The sequence below is a fragment of the Scyliorhinus torazame genome, chromosome 17 (assembly GCF_047496885.1).
Source record: "Scyliorhinus torazame isolate Kashiwa2021f chromosome 17, sScyTor2.1, whole genome shotgun sequence".
Taxonomy (NCBI): Eukaryota; Metazoa; Chordata; class Chondrichthyes; order Carcharhiniformes; family Scyliorhinidae; genus Scyliorhinus; species Scyliorhinus torazame.
The window spans coordinates 176,771,302-176,792,774 of record NC_092723.1 but is presented as its reverse complement, the minus strand read 5'-3'; the positions used below and the strand labels follow the sequence as shown (position 1 = coordinate 176,792,774).

Below are 21,473 nucleotides of genomic sequence, written 5' to 3'. Positions count from 1 at the left end.
TGGCACCTCTGCTCCCTAGACCCCATGCTCCAGAATCTCTGCTCCTGGGCATTGTTCCCTGGCCTACACTCCTTGGCACTCCTGCTGCCGGCTCCCCGGCCCAACTGCTTAACTCTGTGGCCCTCAGCTCCAAGGGCCTTGCTTCCCTAGGGCCCAAACTCACTGCCACATAGAAAACATGGGAAAGAAACATCCTGTGATTGAAGGAGCAGCTCCATGCAGATTCTTCCATTCAAACTTATCTGTTTGACCAACGTCTTAAAAAGTGGCTTCTGGGGCACCGTAGAGAGGCTTCGAGGGCCGCATTTGGCCCTTGGGCTACATGTTGGACAAGCCTGATGTAGAAGAGTGCAAGGTTATTTTCAAAGCTAAATCCATCAACTGCTGTTTTGACACAAAGGCAACAGGCAATAGAATTTTAGGTTTTAACATTAATATCACAGTGTAATGCCCAGTCTTCTGTTTTATGCAACATACAGATATTGGCCCCAAATTGCATGGGACTGCAGACTGTGGAAAAACCTGATTACTAGCTGGGACGGGGAGACCAGTATTTGTGCTGAACCTGGTTAAACATGGGATTCCATCTCATTTGTCAAGGAAAAAGGAGGGAATTCCAAGTTTTGACCCCTATGGGTTCTGGTGGGGATGGGAAGGGGTGGGGATGCTGGGAGTGAATCCTTTGTCAGCTGTTTCCAATCAAGAGAGTTTACTGGTAGAAGCTCTTTGGCTTCTTGCATATTCCATTCTTTGAAGACCTCAGCAGAATTTACTCCAGGAGACAGCTGGGACCAACTTTTCATGACTGAGGTGGGTAGCTCACGACAGGAAATTTCCCAAGTTGGCAGGTCATTCTTGTTTTAATGGCCCCTGTGACTCCCAATTTTCGATCCAGGAAGGCAGAGGCAGGATGGAATCAGGCATGCCAATCCTGGAAGCAGATTATAGATGGCTATAGGAGGTGGCCAAGTGCTGAAGCGGGCTGGTTCTTTGTACCTTTTTCCCAGTTGCATTAAAAGAGGCCATCTGGGAACTGTTCAGTAGAAACAGATGGCCAGCCAGCTGAGTTCTCCACCTGTTTCATTGTGAATTAATTTGCTACATAAATGTACTAGCTCAACAGAGCTTCAGTTTTAACAACTGAGTGGGTTTTACTTTGCTTTGTTGACATTTTTTTTGTGATTGTAGAAAGTTTTTTTTCTGTGATCAGTTCTGTTAAAGTTTAAGGGCGGGATTTTCCAGACCCCCCTGCAGTGTGTTTTCCTGGGGTGGGGGAAGCCTGCTGCCATGTGGCATTAGTTGGCAGTGGGATCTTCTGATGCCATCGATGTCTACGGGGTTTTTTGTGCCCCACGCCCTCTGCGACTGGGGTACATGCGGGAGGGGGTTACCATCAGCAGGTCTGGATGGGAAGGGCTGGAAAAGTTCAGCTTAAATGCTTATTTGGGCAAGATTAAGAGGTCTGAAGTGGTTAAAGTTTCTGTTACTGATGTCTGATTGATACTTTTATTGGGTGAGAGGAACAACAGTTTATTTTTAAAGAACGTTTCTGAATTTTTTTTTCTCAGCATTTCGACCCTTTCCATTGTCATTATATGACTCATTGGTTCCACAAATAGTGTATATTGGGCAAATGGGCATGGAGGGGGCACAAAGGCAAAGGGGTGGCATGAAGGGCACAGAGGGGGACATGGAGGTGGCGTGGGGGGCATGGTGGAGCCATGGTAGCACATAAAGGGGGCATGGGTTCAAACTTTTGAACTTACCTTTCAAAACGTTCCCAAATCTAGACTATGGGCGCAATTCAGCAACGGTGGAATCGCATGCGAGCCCCAAATCAGGCTCCGCACCAGGCCGATCATGGGTTACCTGACTCGCTTCGCCCGACCCGATCTGGATTTTGCTCAGCGACCCTTACGGCTCATTTAAATACTTAGAGACTGGATTCACCCACACCCGGGACTCAAGATTCGCGCCTGGGAGATATATTAAAAAAAATAATTTACAATGCAGAAGGAGGCTATTCGGCCCATCGAGTCTGCACCGGCTCTTGGAAAGAGCACCCTACTTAAACACACACCTCCACTCTATCCCCATAACCCAGTAATCCCAGCTAGCCTTTTTTGGACATTAAGGATAATTTATCATGGTCAATCCACCTAACCTACACATCTTTGGACTGTGGAAGGAAACTGGAGCACCCGGAGGAAACCCACGCAGACACGGGGAGAACGTGCAGGCTCCGCACAGAGAGTGACCCAGCGGGGAATCGAACCTGGGACCCTGGAGCTGTGAAGCAATTGTGCTAACCACTGTGCTACCATGCTGCCCATATGGTCAGGGCTCCATTTATTACTGGTCCACTCAAACGTGGACCTGTCGTAATAGCACCTGGGAGGGTAACTCCCATGTCATGAGAGATCCCCGGGTCTTCGGGGACAGGGCAGGGTGGCACTCCCCCCTGGCACCTGGACACCTTGGCACTGCCAACCTTGCACCTTGGCACTGCCACCCAGACACCCGGTCAGTGTCACCCTGGTACTGTATGGTTGGCACTTCCAGGGTGCCAAGGGGCACTGCCAGGTCTTGGGCCCAGGGGGCCTTGCCAAGTAGAGGGGGGTTGAGGTACGATTCCCAGGGGCCTCCCCAAGTTTGGGGGCAGGTTAAAAGAACAGTGGGGGAGTGCTGAAAGGGGGGGGGAAGACTGGGACTGCCAGACAAAATGTCACCCGATCTGCGAGAAGCCTTTCCTGCTGGCGAGGGAAAGCTCCACAAAGCCAAAAAAAACCGGCAAAGTGCCGTTGGATAGCGGGATGTTTCTCAGAGCTGCAGCCGTTCAGCAGACTTTCATAGAATCATAGGGGGCGATTCTCCGCTGGGTCACTCTCTGTGCGGTTTCACGACGGCGCGAACAGGGCCCGGGCACGGCCTATTCTGGCCCCCGATCGGTGGGCCCCGATCGCGGGCCAGACCCCATCGGAGGCCACCCTGGTGAAGGAGCCCCCCTCCCCCTCCCCACAGGCTGCCTCCCCAGCGTTCCCGCCGGCAGTGACGAGGGGTGGACGGCGCTGGCGGGAACCTGCCGTGTCGTAGCGGCCGCTCGGCCCATCCGGGCAGGAGAATCGCCGCTCGCAGGTTCTCTGAGCGGCCTGGTGCAAATCGCGCGGCGCTGGTTTCCGGTGGGGTGGGAAAATCGCGTGCGGGGGTCGGGGCGGCGTGGCGCGATTCGCGCGGCACCCCAGGGATTCTCCCAGCCGACGAAAGGGGGGGGGGAGAATTGCGCCCATAGAATTTACAGTGCAGAAGGAGGCCATTCGGCTAATCGAGTCTGCACCGGCTGTTGGAAAGAGCACCCTGCTTAAGCCCATGCCTCCACGCCATCCCCGCAACCCAGTAATGCCTCAACCTTTTGGACACTAAGGACAATTTAACATGGCCAATCCACCTAACATGCACAACTTTGGACTGTGGGAGGAAACCGTAACACCCAGAAGAAACCCGGAGAAACTGCAAACTGCACACGGAGTGTCACCCGAGGCCGGAATTGGACCCGGGTCCCTGGAGCTGTGAGGCAGCAGTGCTAACCAGTGTGCCATCATGCCGCCCTTTAAATTCAGTCTGCTGAATCGTGCCCTATGGTTCATGATTCCTCTGAGGGATCATTGAGAAGCTGGCCCGACTCCACTAAAATGCAGGGGGCTATGAAATGGCAACCCCACAATGAAGCCATCCAGATCGGGAGTGCAAACTGTGGATTCACCTCTTGGCTATCCCTAGTCGGCAAACATAGCTGGTGCCAGGGATCGGGGCAGGAGTCCAACTCCACAAAAATCTTGGCTTTGATATAAGTACCTTTGAGCCTTTCTAAAAGGTTCCTCACTTTATCTGAACTATATAAACCAATTTTGGAATGTATCAATTGCCTCCTGTAAAGGCAGAATAGCTCCTTATGGAACACATGTTGACAGCTTGTATTATTCTATATTCCTTCGAGTGGTTTGTTGAAGCTGTCAATATCAAGAAATAGCTGTTAAATAAGTTAAAAATCTTGGGCGAAATTCTCCGTTATCGGCGGAAAGTCCACCGATCGGCGCAAAAAACGGCGCAAATCCAACTTGCGTCACGTCGGAAAAATGGGTCGATAGTCTCTAGCCCGAAATGGGCTAGCAGCGACGTAACGGGATCCGCGCTTGCGCAGTGGTTCACGCCGTGCAGCGTCATACGCGCCGCACGGCGTGACGGCTCATAAGGCCGCGCTGCTCCCCCCCACCCGACCGCAACACCCGACCGCAACACCCGACTTGATGGCTGGCCGCCGCTCAGCCCCGAGGTTTGAGTCACGCGATGTGGAGGAGCTCCTGGACGCGGTGGAGCAGAGGAGGGACGCCCTGTATCCCGGGCATGGCCGCAGAGTTGCCCCACGCCACAGCCGGCGTCTGTGGAGGGAAGTGGCAGAGGCTGTCACCGCTGTGGCCCTGACACCACGGACAGGCAGCCAGTGCCACAAGAAGTTGAACGACCTCGTCAGAGCAGCCAGGGTGAGCCTCCCCCATATCCCCCCTCCCCCATATCCGCCCTCCCCCATATCCCCCCTCCCCCATATCCCCCCTCCCCATATCCCCCCTCCCCCATATCCCCCCTCCCCCATATCCCCCCTCCCCATATCTCCCCCTCCCCATATCCCCCCTCCCCCATATCCCCCCCTCCCCCATATCCCCCCTCCCCCATATCCCCCCCCATATCCCCCTCCCCCATATCCCCCCTCCCCCATATCCCCCCTCCCCCATATCCTCCCTCCCCATACCCCCCCTCCCCATATCCCCCCTCCCCCATATCCCCCCTCCCCCATATCCCCCCCTCCCCCATAACCCCAAGTGAATCCAGCCCTAACCTTAACCTCTGCAATGCACGCGCAACCGATGGCGTGCATTCATATACCTGCCTAACAGTGTTGCCTTTTACCCCTGCCACCCCCCCCCCCCCCCACAGGAGAAGCGCGCACACAACAATAGGGAGCATGTGAGGACTGGAGGAGGCCCCGCTGATGAGAGGCCACTGACCGAACACCAGGAAAGGGCCCTGGAACTGGCTGGTGGACCTGAGGACCGGGAGGTTGCTGATGCAGAGGTCGGGGGCGTACTAGCAAGTGAGCCACCGACAGCCTGTCCCCATATCCCCCCTCCCCTATATCCCCCTCCCCCGTATCACCTGATCACTGCCTGATGTCTAACCATGCATGCTTCATTGTGTATCGCAGGACCAAACGTCCAGGCACCCATCCCCGCAGATGCACACCGCCCGCAGGATGCCCCACGGAGGCCACGGGAGACGGAGCGACCCGGACCCTCCGGCATGCGACGCCCGCAGGATGCCCCTCGGAGGCCACGGGAGACGGAGAGACCCGCACTCTCCGGCATGCGACGCCCGCAGGATGCCCCTCGGAGACCACGGGAGACGGAGAGACCCGCACCCTCCAGCATGCGACGCCCGCAGGATGCCCCTCGCACACCACGGGAGACAAAGAGACCTGGAGCAACAGGGAGACGACACCCCTGTCACGTGCGGGAGCGACCACCCAGCGATGAGGGGGGCAGCCACAGGCCCCCGTCACATCCGAGCTAGGACACCACTACCCAGGACACCACTACCCAGGACACCACTACCCAGGACACCACTACCCGGGACACCACTACCCGGGACAGCAGTACCCGGGACAGCACTACCCAGGAAGACGAAATACCGGATAGTGACTCAGAGTGGATGGGTGGAGACGAACCCCCACCCCAAAGTGCCATGGACTCAGAGTGGGACGAAGAGCACGACACAACGCCACTGCTGTCACCAACACCCTCCACCATCGCAGAAACACTCACCTCGGCTGGGCACTTTAGTGATGAGGCGTCTGGTACACTCACTGGTGCGCACAACACAGCCGTCCCGGTACAGCAGGTGGAGGTAGGAGCAGCAGAGGGGCCGGGCGGTCGGAGGGCAGCCCAGCCCAAGCGAACATCTGCCGCCCAGATGGATCCCGGCTTCCTGGAGTTACCACACCCACACATAGATCCGATGCAACCACCGACCCGGAGACAAGCGAAGAGGGTGACGGGCGGCATGCGGCGGCTGCGGTCGCAGGTGGAGGAGTCCACCCGCGTCCAGGAGCTGGAAGTGGTGCCGGTCATGGGTGCCACCCAGGCCGAGACCGCACGGGTGGCGTCCGCGGTGGAGGCAATGGGTGCAACGGTGTCAGACATGGGGAACGGTGTGCGAGGCCTGGGGCTTTCCGTGCAGGCGGCGTCTGTGGCCCAGGAAATGGCTGCCCTCTCACAGGAGGCCATGAGCCAGTGCCAGCGCCAGATGGCAGAGGCGCTCAACGCCATAGCCCAGTCTCAGCAGGCCATGGCCCAGTCTCTGCAGGCCATGGCCCAGTCTCAGCAGGCCATGGCCCAGTCTCTGCAGGCCATCGCTGAGGGCATCGGCGCCAGTGGCCATGTGCGAGCCGGCGTCGCACTGTCACAGACAGGGTTTGCCAACCCCCTGGGCTCCATGGCTGCAAACCTGCAGACCCCTGTCGATACCAGCACGGGCCTCCAGGACTGGCAGCGCCAGATGTCGGTGGGGCATCGGATGGCCAGTCCGTTCGCATCCCCCACGTAGAGGCCTGGGGGCCATCGGGCACCCCGAGGGAGGAGGAGGTGGTGTGGTCCGTCCCGGCTCCCTCTGTAGGGGAGGTCCCGGTACACCGCGACACCTCGGACTCCCCCCCTTCCGTCCCAGGTGCATCGGGTGGGCAACGGGCAGGACAGGCTGGCAGCTCGCCATCCCAGTCGCCCGGGCCGCAGCCTGGCCCATCTAGGCCAGGACGCCCCAGGAAACGGCCGCCAAAGGGATCCCGTGTCAGAGGACAGGAATCACAGGAGTCCACCTCCAGTTCTGCTGTACCGTCTGGGGAACCACGTAGACGTAGTCAAAGGGCCCGTTAGGCCAAACAATTAGACACTGAGCAAGTTGGCACGGTTGCAGGGCACAGATGAGTTTTAGGGGCTAGGGCACGTGCATGAACTCCTTTGGTTATTAAAGTCAATGTTACACCTACAGAAGTTGACTTTGTGCTCTGTCCAAAGCGTGCGGGGGTGTCATGTACGTTGAGCGCAAGTGTGTGTGTGAGGGGTGGTCTTACTTCAGCCCCAGGTGAGTCTGCCCCCTTCCCCCTGGGCCGCCATCAACATCCCCCGGGCAGAGGACGGGACCGTGCGCTACAGTGTCACAGCCGCATGCAGGGATGGTCCGGGTGGATGGTGGTACTGTGGCCATGGGTCAGACATAGTCCAATGATGTGGAGCCAGGAGCTCACCGCAGGGCGGGTTGGCATCATCCTCCATGGCCTGCGATAGACACGCGTCCACCCGCAACTGTGTGAGCCCGGCCCGTTGTGCCGCAGGTGGATCGGCAACTGGGGGGGGGGGGGGGGTGGTGTGCATGCGGGTGGGGTGGGTGGAGTTGGGGAGGGGGGTGAGGGTGGGTGGATGGGTGGGGGGTGTGGGAGGTCGGCTGTTGCCATGGTGTGCGGTCTGTGGCCATACTACCCGATTCCCACGCCCATCTAGTCAGCGAAGCGGGCGTCTATCAGTCTGTCCCGTGCCCGCTGGGCCAGCCGGTAACGGTGGACAGCCACCCGCCTGTGTCTACCCCGTCTGCCCTGACCATTACCCCCATCCCCCTCATCTGGGGAGGACTGCGCCTCTTCCTGCTGCTCCTCCACTCCGCCACCCTCTGCCTGCGGCACATCGCCCCTCTGTTGGGCTATGTTGTGCAGGACGCAGCACACCACAATGATGCGGCCGACCCTATCTGACCGATACTGGAGGGCGCCCCCAAAGAGGTCCAGGCACCTGAAACTCACGCCAAAGCACCTCTCTGTCACTCCCCTTGTCGCTACATGGGCATCATTGTAGCGGTTCTCCGCCTCATTGCGTGGCCTCCGTACAGGCGTCATCAGCCACGATCGCAATGGGTAGCCCCTGTCGCCCAGCAACCAGCCCCTCAGCCGGGGATGGCGTCCCTCGTACATGCCGGGGATGGATGACCGCGACAACACGAATGAGTCGTGTACACTGCCTGGGTGACGGGCGCAGACGTGCAGGATCATCATGCGGTGGTCGCAGACCACCTGTACGTTCATCGAATAGGTTCCCTTCCTATTAGTGAACACGGCCCTGTTATCTGCAGGTGGCCGCACGGCGACGTGCATCCCATCGATCGCGCCCTGGACCATGGGGAACCCGGCCACGGCAGAGAAGCCCACGGCCCGGGCATCTTGGCTGGCCCGGTCCACGGGGAAGCGGATGTAGCGGTGCGCCATGGCATATAGGGCATCTGTCACTGCCCGGATGCACCGGTGCACCGATGTCTGCGATATGCCGGACAGGTCCCCACTCGGTGCCTGGAATGACCCCGTTGCATAAAAGTTCAGGGCCACCGTAACCTTGACGGACACGGGGAGAGGGTGTCCCCCGCCAGTGCCACGCGGTGACAGGTGTGCCAGCAGGTGGCAGATGTGTGCCACGGTTTCCCGGCTCATCCGGAGTCTCCTCCTGCATTCCCGGTCCGTGAGGTCCTGGTATGACTGCCTGGGCCGGTATACACGGGGCGCCCTCGGGTGCCTCCGTTGACGTGGGCCGCGACGTCCTCCTCCCCCTCCTCGTCCTGTCGGTCGGGTGTCCCTCCAGCCTGGGCGGCTGCCGCCTGCCCCTCTGCAGCAGCCTGCGCCGCCTCTCTGGCACGCTCCTTCTCCTCCTCCTCATCCAGGGCAACATAGACATGAGCGGCTGCCGCCACGGCGGCCAACATCGCTGGATGATCTGAAAACATGACGGCCTGGTGGGGGGAGGGGAACAACGACATGTCATCATTCCCCATATCCCCTCCTCCCCCCAGCCAGGTGGCATGGACCGCATGGGTCCAACTGTTGGCGGCTGGCACCTGGCCAGGTGGACCAACTCACTTGCCCTCCCATCCCCCTCCCCAGCCGGCCCCCCCCCCCAACCTCCACCCCGGCACGGACATCCCCCCCAACCTCCACCCCGGCACGGACCCCCCCCCCCCCAACCTCCACCCCGGCACGGACAACCCCATCCCCCTCCCCGGCACGGACCCCCCCCCCCCCAACCTCCACCCCGGCATGGACACCCCCCCCCCCAACTTCCACCCCGGCACGGACCCCCCCCCCAACCTCCACCCCGGTACGGACACCCCCATCCCCCTCCCCGGCACGGACCCCCCCCCAACCTCCACCCCGGCACGGACACCCCCATCCCCCTCCCCGGCACGGACCCCCCCCCAACCTCCACCCCGGCACGGACCCCCCCCCAACCTCCACCCTGGCACGGACCCCCCATCCGCCTCCCCGGCACGGACCCCCCCCCCCAACCTCCACCCCGGCACGGACCCCCCCATCCCCCTCCCCGGCACGGACCCCCCCCAACCTCCACCCCGGCACGGACCCCCCCCCCCAACCTCCACCCCGGCACGGACACCCCCATCCCCCTCCCCGGCACGGACCCCCCCCAACCTCCACCCCGGCACGGACCCCCCCCCCAACCTCCACCCCGGCACGGACCCCCCCATCCCCCTCCCCGGCACGGACCCCCCCCCAACCTCCACCCCGGCACGGACACCCCCATCCCCCTCCCCGGCACGGACCCCCTCCCGGCACTCCCCCGGAGCCCAGCCTACTCTAACCCCCCACCCCCCCCGCCGCACACACACACAGACACAACCCGAGACACACCTCTCCTCACACATTCAGACTGCGGCCACGCCATCGCCTGCCCAGAGCCAACCCCCCAGGCCGTCACTCACCTCCACGCTGGTCAGCATGAACCTGGAGCACAGGGTCACGCCGATGAAAAGGAGGTTTAATTTACGTCGACGTGAACGGTCATCACGTCGACGGGACTTCGGCCCATCCGGAAGGGAGAATATCGGCAGGCCGAAAATCGGCTGCCTTGCGCAGACCCGTGACATTCTCCGCGGCAGCGGCGCCATTAACGCCCCGCCGACTTTTCTCCCTTCGGAGACTTCGGCAACCGGCGGGGGCGGGATTCACGGCGGCCAACGGCCATTCTCCGACCCTCTGGGGGGTCGGAGAATGACGCCCCTTAACTCCAATTTTAATTTGCGGTGAGTCGGTGATGTGGGAGGACTGAAGGAAATGCTAAACAGTCTGGCTCACCTCAAGGCCTAACGCCAGTGAGAATTTAATTTCTGGGCCTCAGTTATGCCCCCTAACATTGACTCCTGTCTTAAACCTTCTTTTCCATCAGATTTCGCAGGTAGGGTGTGGAATGTGCAGGGAGATGGCATTTGTTTCTCGATGTCAACAGCAGAGATGACTTTACGAGTGAAATTAGACACTCTAAACCTAGAGAGTGATGGCATTCCCTTTCCTGAATTCATGCAAGCTCCAATGGCAGGGGTCAGACACAGAGAAATGGCTGTTTCAAGTTAAAGCAGGAAATTGTGGAAATTAATGTATATTTTTCAGCAAAATTACATTAATATACAGAGGAGCTATGCAATATACAGCTTATATAAATGATGAATTAAATATAATCACACACCAAATGTGATTTTGTTGAAACGTTGTGGTGAAATTGGCAATTCTTCAGGAGTTTAGCGCAGGGCTAGAGAGCTGGCTTTTAAAGCAGATCAAGGCAGGCCAGCAGCATGGTTCAATTCCCGTACCAGCCTCCCCGAACAGGCGCCGGAATGTGGCGACTAGGAGCTTTTCACAGTAAATTCATTTGAACAATTGTGACTTGTGACAATCAGCGATTTTCATTTCATTTCAGTTTCCTGGTTTCAGCAGCTTTCAGTATCATTTCTGCTTCCGTGTACAAATGTACAAATGCAATATGACAGCAGAGCAATGGTGGCTGATACAATACATGTGCTGCAGACTTCATGATGTAGTAACATTTAAAGTGTGTTGACACCACACAAGGAGTCTGGTGACTGTGATGATATCTTGTTCTATTTATTCACACCTATGGCCTGTCAAAGCCTACAGTGAGATGATAAATATCTTCACTCAGGAGGCTGACAGTGATCCACTTGTAACTTTGTTGTTCATGAATAATCTAGTCGGCTAAGTTTGGTGACATTAATTGGATCAGACTGCTGGCCTTGTTCTCTCTCTGTAGTTGTTGGATTGAAAGAATAAGAATAGATAGCCCTTAAAACTATCCTTTGTCTCCAGCAATAGCCAACTGAGCTATTTTTCTTCTCGAAATGGAAGTTTACAATGCTGAAAGCATTGGGAAACACACATAGAATTTGACACAATGGAGGAGATTTTAACTCAGAAGGTTTTTGACAAGAAATTGCTCTGGCGAGTTGATTTTATGCCTGGCAGATGCTGCAAGAGGCCCTGGCAAGTTTAATCACTGGGCCTTATTTAAATACCAGAATGGGCATGAAGACTGGGGGCCAACTGGACAGCTCTTGGGTGAACGGTGACCTCAGGTAAGTGCTCCTTTTGATCCCATTACTAGAAGGGACTCTCATGCCTACAGATCAGTTCCAGAGCTGCTTTAGTTCAACAGGAAAGTTACAGGACCTCCCTGCTGAATCTTGATCAAAATGGCACCTGGGCCCTGGATCTTGATTCACACAGATTTATGAGGCTGCCACCTGTTTTCGGTGGCCATTTTGTCTTCCTGCAAAGCCTTCACAAATGGGGCGAAATTCTCCCCCAACGGCGGGATGTCCGCCGACTGGCGCCAAAGACGGCGCCAATCAGACGGGCATCGCGCCGGCCCAAAGGTGCGGAATGCTCCGCATCTTTGGTAGCCTAGCCCCAACATTGAGGGGCTAGGCCGACGCCGGAGGGATTTCCGCCCCGCCAGCTGGCGGAAATGGCGTTTGTTGCCCCGCCAGCTGGCGCGGAAATGCGGCGCATGCGCGGGAGCGTCAGCGGCCGCTGTCAGTTTCCCGGCGCATGCGCGGGAGCGTCAGCGGCCGCTGTTAGTTTCCCGCGCATGCGCAGTGGGGAGAGTCTCTTCCGCCTCCGCCATGGTGGAGGCCGTAGCGGAGGCGGAAGGGAAAGAGTGCCCCCATGGCACAGGCTCGCCCGCGGATCGGTAGGCCCCGATCGCGGGCCAGGCCACCGTGAGGGCACCCCCCGGGGTCAGATCGCCCCGTGCCCCCCCCCGGACCCCGGAGCCCGCCCGCGCCGCCTGGTCCCGCCGGTAAATACCAGGTTTGATTTACGTCGGCGGGACAGGCAATTCCTGGGCGGGACTTCAGCCCATCCGGGCCGGAGAATCCAGCGGGGGGTCCCGCCAACTGGCGCGGCCCGGTTCCCGCCCCCGCCCAATCTCCGGTACCGGAGACTTCGGCGGGGGCGGGGGCGGGATTCACGGCGGCCAACGGCCATTCTCCGACCCGGCGGGGGGTCGGAGAATGACGCCCATGGTTGAGATCAAACACGTTTTCAAGTGTCCATCTGCCTAGTTTGCATTGGATATGTTCAGTTAAAATCTTCAATGTCTGAAATTTTAACTCATTCACTATTCATCCACTTGCCCAGAATTAAAATTGAGCTTGTAGTTACCTGGTAAAAATAGTTTCTCAACGTGGTTTGAATGTTTTAAGTCACCCTAATTATGAAATGCCAATTGTGGAATAACTTATAGCACTGGCATGTGTGCATGTGCAAAGATTGTATCAAACAACCTGATTATAAAACAGATTGCATTAACTAAGTTATTGGAGATCTTTGAGGTCTAATGGATGTCTTTAAAATTATGAAAAGTTTTGGTAGGAGGGATGGGAAAACTATTGCTGATCTCCCTGTGGGACTCCTGGAGTACGAGCTTCCCAGGTGGAGGATGGAGGCCACCCAGCTTACGCTTGTTAAAAATCTACACATAAAAGCCGGCCCAAGCAGGGCCCGGAGTTGTTGGTTGTCCCAACAAGGACTGTATTGGGAGATAGGTACTGCTGTTGGCAGAGTATAGTACATGGTTCGATAAATCCTTTTTCCACTACCGCTGGCTTCCTCAAGTTACTAAACTAACATAGAGGGCGTGATTCAACTAATTGAGAACAAAGTCCCATAGTGAGCGCGTCTAGCCGCATTTTCCTGGCACTCACAGCTCCGAGGAACACATGGCTATACTATGCAACTGGTGTTGTATAAGGGGCCTCAGTGGGAATGCATGGCAGAGGCCGCATATAGCCTTGTTTTGTACATGGAGTAGCAAGAGATCAGGAAGCCATTTTTAATGGGCGTCCCTATCTTCGAGGCACCTGAAGCAACCCCGACCCCCCGCAGCCTGAACATACTATGGAGGGACTCTGGCTCCACCCTCTGCCCCTCCCCCCAGGGGTCTCCAGCTTGGCAGTGCCAACCTAGCACCCTGGCAGTAACCAGACTGGCATCCAGGTGGCACCAACAGTGCCAGGGTACCACCCTTACAAAGTGCATGCAGATGAAGGCTTCCAATCCCTTGGGAGACCCCACCAGCGCCATTCCATCTGATCCCCATTTGTGGCGACTAGTACCAAACAACACTTGCCCGAGGTCTCCAAGGCAAAGTGGATAAATCCCAAAGTCTCAGGTACCTTGGGAATCTGCACACTAGAGTGAGACTAGCTGTCTCGCTCTAATATGCAGATTTTCCAAAAAGTGATCCTGCCACAATGGGCAGGATTTATGCCTTGCGAGAACGTGTTGGATCTTGCGAGGAACTGCGAGCCGAGTAGATCTCGGGGGTAGGGTTTGCTGTCTTTTATCAGCCACGCTGCTCAGCAGCGAGCTGCTTTTCGGGCGCAGCGTGGTCATTGGATCGCGCCCACTGAATTGTTTTCAATTCTGGGTGAGTCCACAATTTTGCCCGAGGTTTCTTAAATATAAAGATAGTCGCAAATAAATCCTAAAAGGAATTTAGGGAAAATTTATTTACCCTGATACTAGTTAGAATTAGGTACTTGCAATCACATGGAGTAAGTGAAATTGATAGCAGTGATACAGTTAAAGGGAAATTAGATAAATACCTAAGGAGAAAATGAATGGAAAGAAGTAAGTGGGAGAAGGCTGCAGTCGAGCATAAACACGGCATAGACCAATTGGCCTGATTGGCTTGCTTCTGCATTTTAAATTCTATGTAAAATATAAGAATCTCGGACAGAATGTATGAGAAGCTTTTATTATTTGCTAAATTCTTGAATATTTCATGTAATATTCTGTACGAATGAATCAATTACAAAGTGCAATGAAATAGAACCCAGTATCTGTGTCGTTCAAAACGTGTGATTTGGTTCCAGACTTGTCTGCTACTGCCCATCACATCACCTGGAGCTGAGGGGAGAAGAAAGCTTGCCAAAATAAGAACTGCCCCTTTGCACCCCGTCTCTGTTTGGTGAACCAGCACCCACCAGAGTATATTTCAAGGACATAATCTCATTCAGAGTTCAAATGGGATTTACAAACTGTGAGCTTTGGTGTCATGCCTTGTGACACCATGTGAATACTTTAGTATTGTCGGGTAATATGTTGTAAATTTGCACTGGAAAGAAGTCCTATTCAATCATTTTACTCACAAGAAAAATAAAGAAAATCATTTATAATTCAGTTGGTACGCTTTCTGCCCAAAAACTAAATGTCCTGTTCCATAACTCTCCCTTTGGGCCCCCTTTAAATCTATTACTCCCTGTTATGTGAAACCTATATTTAGATAAAAATCTAAGAATCTAGAAAATCTGCACTACTATCTTATTCAATGTGACAGTAACTGATGAGGGCACTGAGATACCGTTGCCTTTTAGTTCACTGGAATGCTATCGTTTACGTAAGAAGAAATGGGCAAAGATCCAAACTGTGGAGCTGGATGCCAGACATGTGGGCTTGTAACATCCTGAGAAGTCTTTAACGTAACAGATGACATTGATCTTCAGGCAGTCATTCTTATGCAATCCCATACAGCTCACTTTCACCTCCTTGTGGAGCACTGGAAATGTACTGATGAATTGTCAAGCCCATTACTTGCTACGCCTAAATCATATTTGCCATTCAATCTATTAAAATAGTGATAGTGTACCTTAGTAACATTTGTATTGCACTAAAAATACTGAAGAACGTTAAACATTATTTTCTCAGCAATAAAAAAGTCCCATTTAAAATTAACATATTAAAGCGGCACTGTGACCACAATAATAGATTTTATGACTTGCTTTGCAGTATTTATGAATGGAAGAAATCATCTACCATGTCGCCCCTTGTCGATATCATCCAAAATCACAGGGTCAGCTTTTACATGTACTCTGAAGGCACCCAGTTATACTGCACCACCTCATCTCTTGACCTTTCCACTGTCTCTAGATTATCACACAGCTTGTTGAGCATCCATTACAGTATGAGCTGAAACGTACCCAAGTAAATATAGTCCCCACCACAACTCCGTTCCCTCCCTACTGAGTCCATTCCTCTCCCTGGCGATTTCATGAGTATATGATTCCAAGGTGTGTTTGTGACTAAAATCACTTATTTCCTTTTCTGTAACATCATCATCCTCGGTTCATCTACTGCTGAAACCATTATCCATGTCTTTATTACCTCTAAACATGGCTATTCCAATGCATTCCCGTTCAATCTCACATCGTCTACCTATAATACACTTTAAAAAAATAAAATGTTTATTAGGGTTTTCACAAAATATCAACAACAGAATGAAAAAGAAACCCAATAGAATTAAATACAGAACAAAGTAAAACAACCCCCGTGCCCCCTCCCCCCTATACATAAATAATAAATTAACACCCCGAGTTAACACAAAGCAAACATAGCAAATATATACACCCCCTCAGATCCCCCAGGGTAAATAACCAAAAATAAAATAGAACCCTCCCCCCCCACCCCCCGGGTTGCTGCTGGTGCTGACCATTGTCTACCGTTCTGCCAGGAAGTCCAAGAACGGTTGCCACCGCCTAAAGAACCCTTGTACCGATCCCCTTATTTCACCCTCTCCAATTTAATGAACCCCGCCATATCGTTGACCCAGGATTCCACGCTTGGGGGCCTCGCATCCCTCCACTGAAGAAGAATCCTTCGCCGGGCTACCAGGGACGCAAAGGCCAGAATACCGGCCTCTTTCGCCTCCTGCACTCCCGGCTCCCCTTCAACCCCAAATATTGTGAGCCCCCAGCCCGGCTTGACCCTGGATCCTACCACCCCCGACACCGTCCTCGCTACGCCCTTCCAAAATTCCTCCAGCGCTGGGCATGCCCAGAACATATGGGTGTGGTTTGCTGGGCTCCCTGAGCACCTAACACACCTGTCCTCTCCCCCCAAAGAACCGGCTCATCCTTGTCCCGGTCATGTGTGCCCTGTGCAGCACCTTAAACTGTATGAGGCTGAGCCTCGCGCACGACCAGGAAGAGTTCACCCCCCTCCCTAGGGCATCTGCCCACGTCCCTTCTTCGATCTCCTCTCCCAACTCCTCTTCCCACTTACCTTTCAACTCCACCACGAGGCCTCCACCTCCTCCTGCATCACCTGGTAAGTTTCAGAGATCTTCCCCACTCCAACCCACCCCACCGAGAGCACCCTGTCCTGTACTGTGTGTGGCAGCAGCCGCGGGAATTCCACCACTTGCCGCCTGGCAAACGCCCTGATCTATAAATATCTGAAGGTGTTCCCCGGGGGGAGCCCATACTTGTCCTCCAGTTCACCCAGGCTCGCGAACTTCCCGTCCACAAACAGGTCCCCCAACCTTCTTATCCATGCCCTGTGCCACTCCGAAAACCCTCCATCTATTCTCCCTGGGATAAACCGGTGGTTCTCCCCTATTGGGGTCCACACCGAGGCCCCAACTTCCCCCCTGTGCCGCCTCCACTGCCCCCCAATTTTGAGGGTAGCCGCCACTACCGGGCTCGTGGTATACCTCATTGGAGGGAGCGGCAGCGGCGCCGTTGCCAGCGCCTCCAGACTCGTACCCTCACAAGACGCCGTCTCCAGCCTCTTCCATGCAGCCCCCTCCCCCTCCATCACCCACTTGCGCACCATCGCCGCATTGGCGGCCCAGTAGTACCCACAGAGGTTGGGCAGTGCCAGCCCCCCCCCCCATCCCTACTCCGCTCCATGAACACCCTTCTCACCCTCGGAGTCCCTCGCGCCCACACAAACCCCGTTATACTCCTGTTGACCCGCCTAAAGAAGGCCTTCGGGATAAACATGGGGAGGCACTGGAACAGAAACAAAAAACCTCGGGAGCACCGTCATCTTAACTGACTGCACCCTACCCGCCAGGGACAGCGGCAACGCGTCCCACCTCTTGAACTCCTCCACCATTTGCTCCACCAGCCTCGTGAAATTAAGTGTATGCAGGGCCCCCCAGCTCCTGGCCACCTGGACCCCCAAGTACCTGAAGCTCCTTTCCGCCCTTTTTAGTGGGAGGTCGCCAATCCCCCTCTCCTGGTCCCCTGGGTGAACCACGAACAACTCGCTCTTCCCCATGTTGAGCTTGTACCCTGAGAAATCCCCGAACTCCCTGAGGATCCTCATTACCTCCGGCACTCCCCCCACCGGGTCCGCGACATATTGCAGCAAGTTGTCCGCATAGAGCGACACCCTATGCTCCTCCCCGCCTCGCACCAGCCCCCTCCAGTTCCTCGACTCCCTCAGTGCCATAGCCAGGGGTTCAATCGCCAGTGCGAAGAGCAGGGGGGACAGGGGACACCCATGCCTCATCTCTTGATGCAACCGAAAATACTCAGACCTCCTCTTGTTCGTGGCTACACTCGCCATCGGGACCTGGTACAACAACCTAACCCACCTGACAAACCCCTCCCCAAACCCGAACCTCTTCAGCACCTCCCACAAGTACCCCCACTCTACCCTATCGAAGGCCTTCTCAGTGTGCATCGCCACCACTATCTCCGCCTCCCCCTCCCTCGCCGGCATCATAATAACGTTCAGGAGCCTCCGCACATTCGCGTTCAACTGCCTCCCCTTCACAAACCCCGTCTGGTCTTCGTGGATCACCTGCGGCACACAATCCTCAATTCTCGTGGCTAAGACGACACCAGCACCTTGGCATCTACATTTAACAACAAAATTGGCCTGTAAGACCCACACTGCAGGGGATCCTTGTCCCACTTCAGGATCAAGGAGATCAGTGCCCGGGACATCTTCGGGGGCAAAGCCCCCCCTCCCTTGCCTCATTGAAGGTCCTAACAAGCAAAGGGCCCAACAGGTCCACATATTTCTTGTAGAATTCGACCGGGAAACCGTCCGGCCCCAGTGCCTTCCCCGCCTACATGCTCCCTATCCCTTTGGCCAGCTCCTCCAGCCCAATCGGGGCCCCCAATCCCACTACCAGTCCCTCCTCACTTGGCCCAGAAAGCGGCCCATCCCTCCCTCCTCCCGTGGGGGCTCGGTATCCTCTACTCTCACCATCAGCGCCCTACTCATAATAAAAAAGTCGATCCGAGAATAAGCCTTATGAACATGCGAGAAGAATGAAAATTCCCTAGCCCCCGGCCTTGCAAATCTCCAAGGGTCCACCCCTCCCATCTGGTCCATAAACCCCCTCAGCACCTTAGCCGCCGCCGGCTTCCTACCCGTCCTAGACCTGGAGCGATCCAGTGCCGGATCCAACACCGTGTTAAAGTCCCCCCCCATTATCAGGCCCCCCACTTCCAAGTCCGGGATCCGACCCTAACATGCGCCGCATAAAACCCACATCGCCCCAGTTCGGGGCATACACATTGACCAGCACCTCCCTCTCCCCGTGCAGCTTACCACTTACCATTACGTACCTGCTGCCATTGACTGTCACAATGCTCGACGCCTCGAACGACACCCTCTTTCCCACCAAGATCGCACCCCCCCCCCACCGATTTTTGGCATCCAACCCTGAGTGAAACACCTGACCTACCCACCCCTTCCTCAATCCTACCTGGTATGCCCCATTCAGGTGTGTCTCCTGGAGCATGACCACATCCGCCTTCAGCCCCTTCAGGTGCGCGAACACCCGGGCCCGATTAACCGGCCAGTTCAGCCCTCTTACATTCCAGGTTATCAGCCAGATCCCCTCCCCCACCGACTAGCCATAACCCCTTCTTGGCCAGCCACGAGCCCGCACCCCACGCCCGGCCCGTTCCCCACAGTGGCAGATCCCCGTCCCAACACCCTCTACTCGCTCCAGCTCCCCCTTGACCATACCAGCAGCAACCCGACCCGGCCCGCCCTCTCCAGCCTTCAGCGCGGGAAAAAGCCCGCGCTTTCCACCTGCCTGGCCCCGCCACCTCTGTCGCCACTCCTTTTACAGGCCCAGCCCCCTCACCCCCGACTCGGGCTTCACCCTCCCCCGCGGAGCCTCATCCCCCCTACCGGCCATCCACCCCTACTCCATTTACTTACCCCCCTCCAAGAGCCCACCCGACAGACCCAACCGTTGACATCCTGTCAGGCCTTCCAATCTTCCACACTCCAATGTGAAATTACATCAGTCTAATTTAAAAAAAAAATTTAGAGTACCCAATTCATTTTTTCCAATTAAGTGGCAATTTAGCGTGGCCAATCCACCTAGCCTGCACATCTTTAGGTTGTGGGGGCGAAACCCACGCAAACACGGGGAGAATGTGCAAACTCCACACGGACAGTGACCCAGAGCCGGGATCGAACTTGGGACCTCGACGCCGTGAGGCAGCAATGCTAACCACTGTGCCACTGTGCTGCCCCATTATGTGTCTAAAACCTGATTAATAAAGAGTAGCGTGCACAAGTCTGTCCTCAGTTTGCAAGAGAATTTGGGGTGAATGCAACAAAGTCTATCTGCCATAGCGCTGCTCTGCTCTTGATGAACTGTTCACCATTCTGCTGGGATAGACTGGTTACTGCTCTCCATCTTCGTGCTGGACTGGTCTTCATGGACAGCACCGTGCTGCTGGAACTATGGACTGCCTAGTGTCAGATCCATACAGTGCCTGGGGTTGGGGAGTTCACGGGGAAAGGGAGGTAGCCTGATGAAGACAATGTGGAATTCATCGTCTTCAAACAATGTAAGGCAGAGTGGAGGGAAGCTGGACTCCGACAAGATTGCATGAAAACTCACAAACAAGGGGATCAAAGAGATACCACATTGTTTACTGGAAGAGGATGCATGAAGACTCCAGATGTGGTGGCTAGAGATCCAGGTGGGGGATGGACGCCTCATAGGTGATGGGCACGGGGAGAGAATATAACATAAGAAATGGGAGCAGGAGCAGGAATTCTGCTGATCAGGGCTGACCACATCTCTGACTGCTCGCTCCCCATATCCCTTCATCCCGTTACTAATTATTTCCTCCTTAAATTTGTTACGTGTTCCGGCATCTACGGTACTCGGGGGTGGAGAATTCCACAGATTTACAACTCTTTGATTAAATAATTCCTCCTCATTTCTGTCATATGCCTGCCACCACTTTGCCTAAAACAATGGCCTCTCCTTATAGAATGTCCTACAAGGGGAAACATCTGCTCTGTGTCCACCTTGTCAATCCCCTTTAGCATCTTATATACCTCAATAGATCTCCTTTCATTGTTCTAAACTCCAGAGAGTATAGACCTAAACTGCTCAATCTCTCTTCATAAGATTTCATCCCTGGACAGATTTCTTCTTGAAGCTGCTGGCCTTTTCCCTCTGCGCTGCTGGTATCCTGCATGGTCTGGTGAAGATAGGTGGGCTGGAGAGGGTGATATGAGTGTGATGGATTGATATTTAAATATGGTGCTGGGACCTTCAAACCTTTAGCTGACGGCGAGCTGAAGAGGATGGGCTGCCTGGTGACTCCCCCTGTGCATAATTAATGAGCTTTCAAAAGCAGAATCTGGTGTGGGATCCCACCATTCTGGCCAGCGGGAAAGGTGCTGCTGGAGCATGCCGTTACTGCACTTAGTCTCAAAATGGAGAACTCTGTCCACAGGGACACCTGCTCAATCTTTCAAAGCACAAGCCCATTCTGCTGTGCTGAAAGTTACAATGCTATTCTACTGCATTCAATTCTGTGCATTTAATGTTCAGTAAGATGGTATTAGTATAGTAACAGGTACTGGCACTGGAATGTTACTGATTTTTTTGGTGGCATAACCTGTTCAGCAATTGTAACAGAGAGACACAATATTTCCATTTTTAAAAAACATCCTGCAAATCTTGTTCATCAGAAATCAAGAATCTTAAAGATGAAATTATTGGTTCCGTTAATTCCAATGCTCTCCTTTTACTCCAGGACCTTTGCATAATTAAAGCTTGGACTCTATTGGCTGGACAGGACCCACATTACAAAATGCTCAGGGGAGTCTTAGCCTAATTCCTCGTGGACAGAGGTCCTGGAAAAGGTGCCACAAATTTGCATTGAGTCGCACAAAATTGGTCATTTTGCTCAGAGGCCACAAGGATAACTGTGCAGGTGTGAAAATGTCACATTATTGG

The 21,473-nt window shown here is 55.0% G+C and overlaps 1 protein-coding gene across 2 annotated transcripts in view; it reads left to right on the top strand.

Moving 5' to 3' along the window:
- Nucleotides 1–21,473, top strand: part of grin2aa (glutamate receptor, ionotropic, N-methyl D-aspartate 2A, a) — a 475,972-nt gene that overhangs the window by 194,522 nt on the left and 259,977 nt on the right. The window lies entirely within an intron of this gene.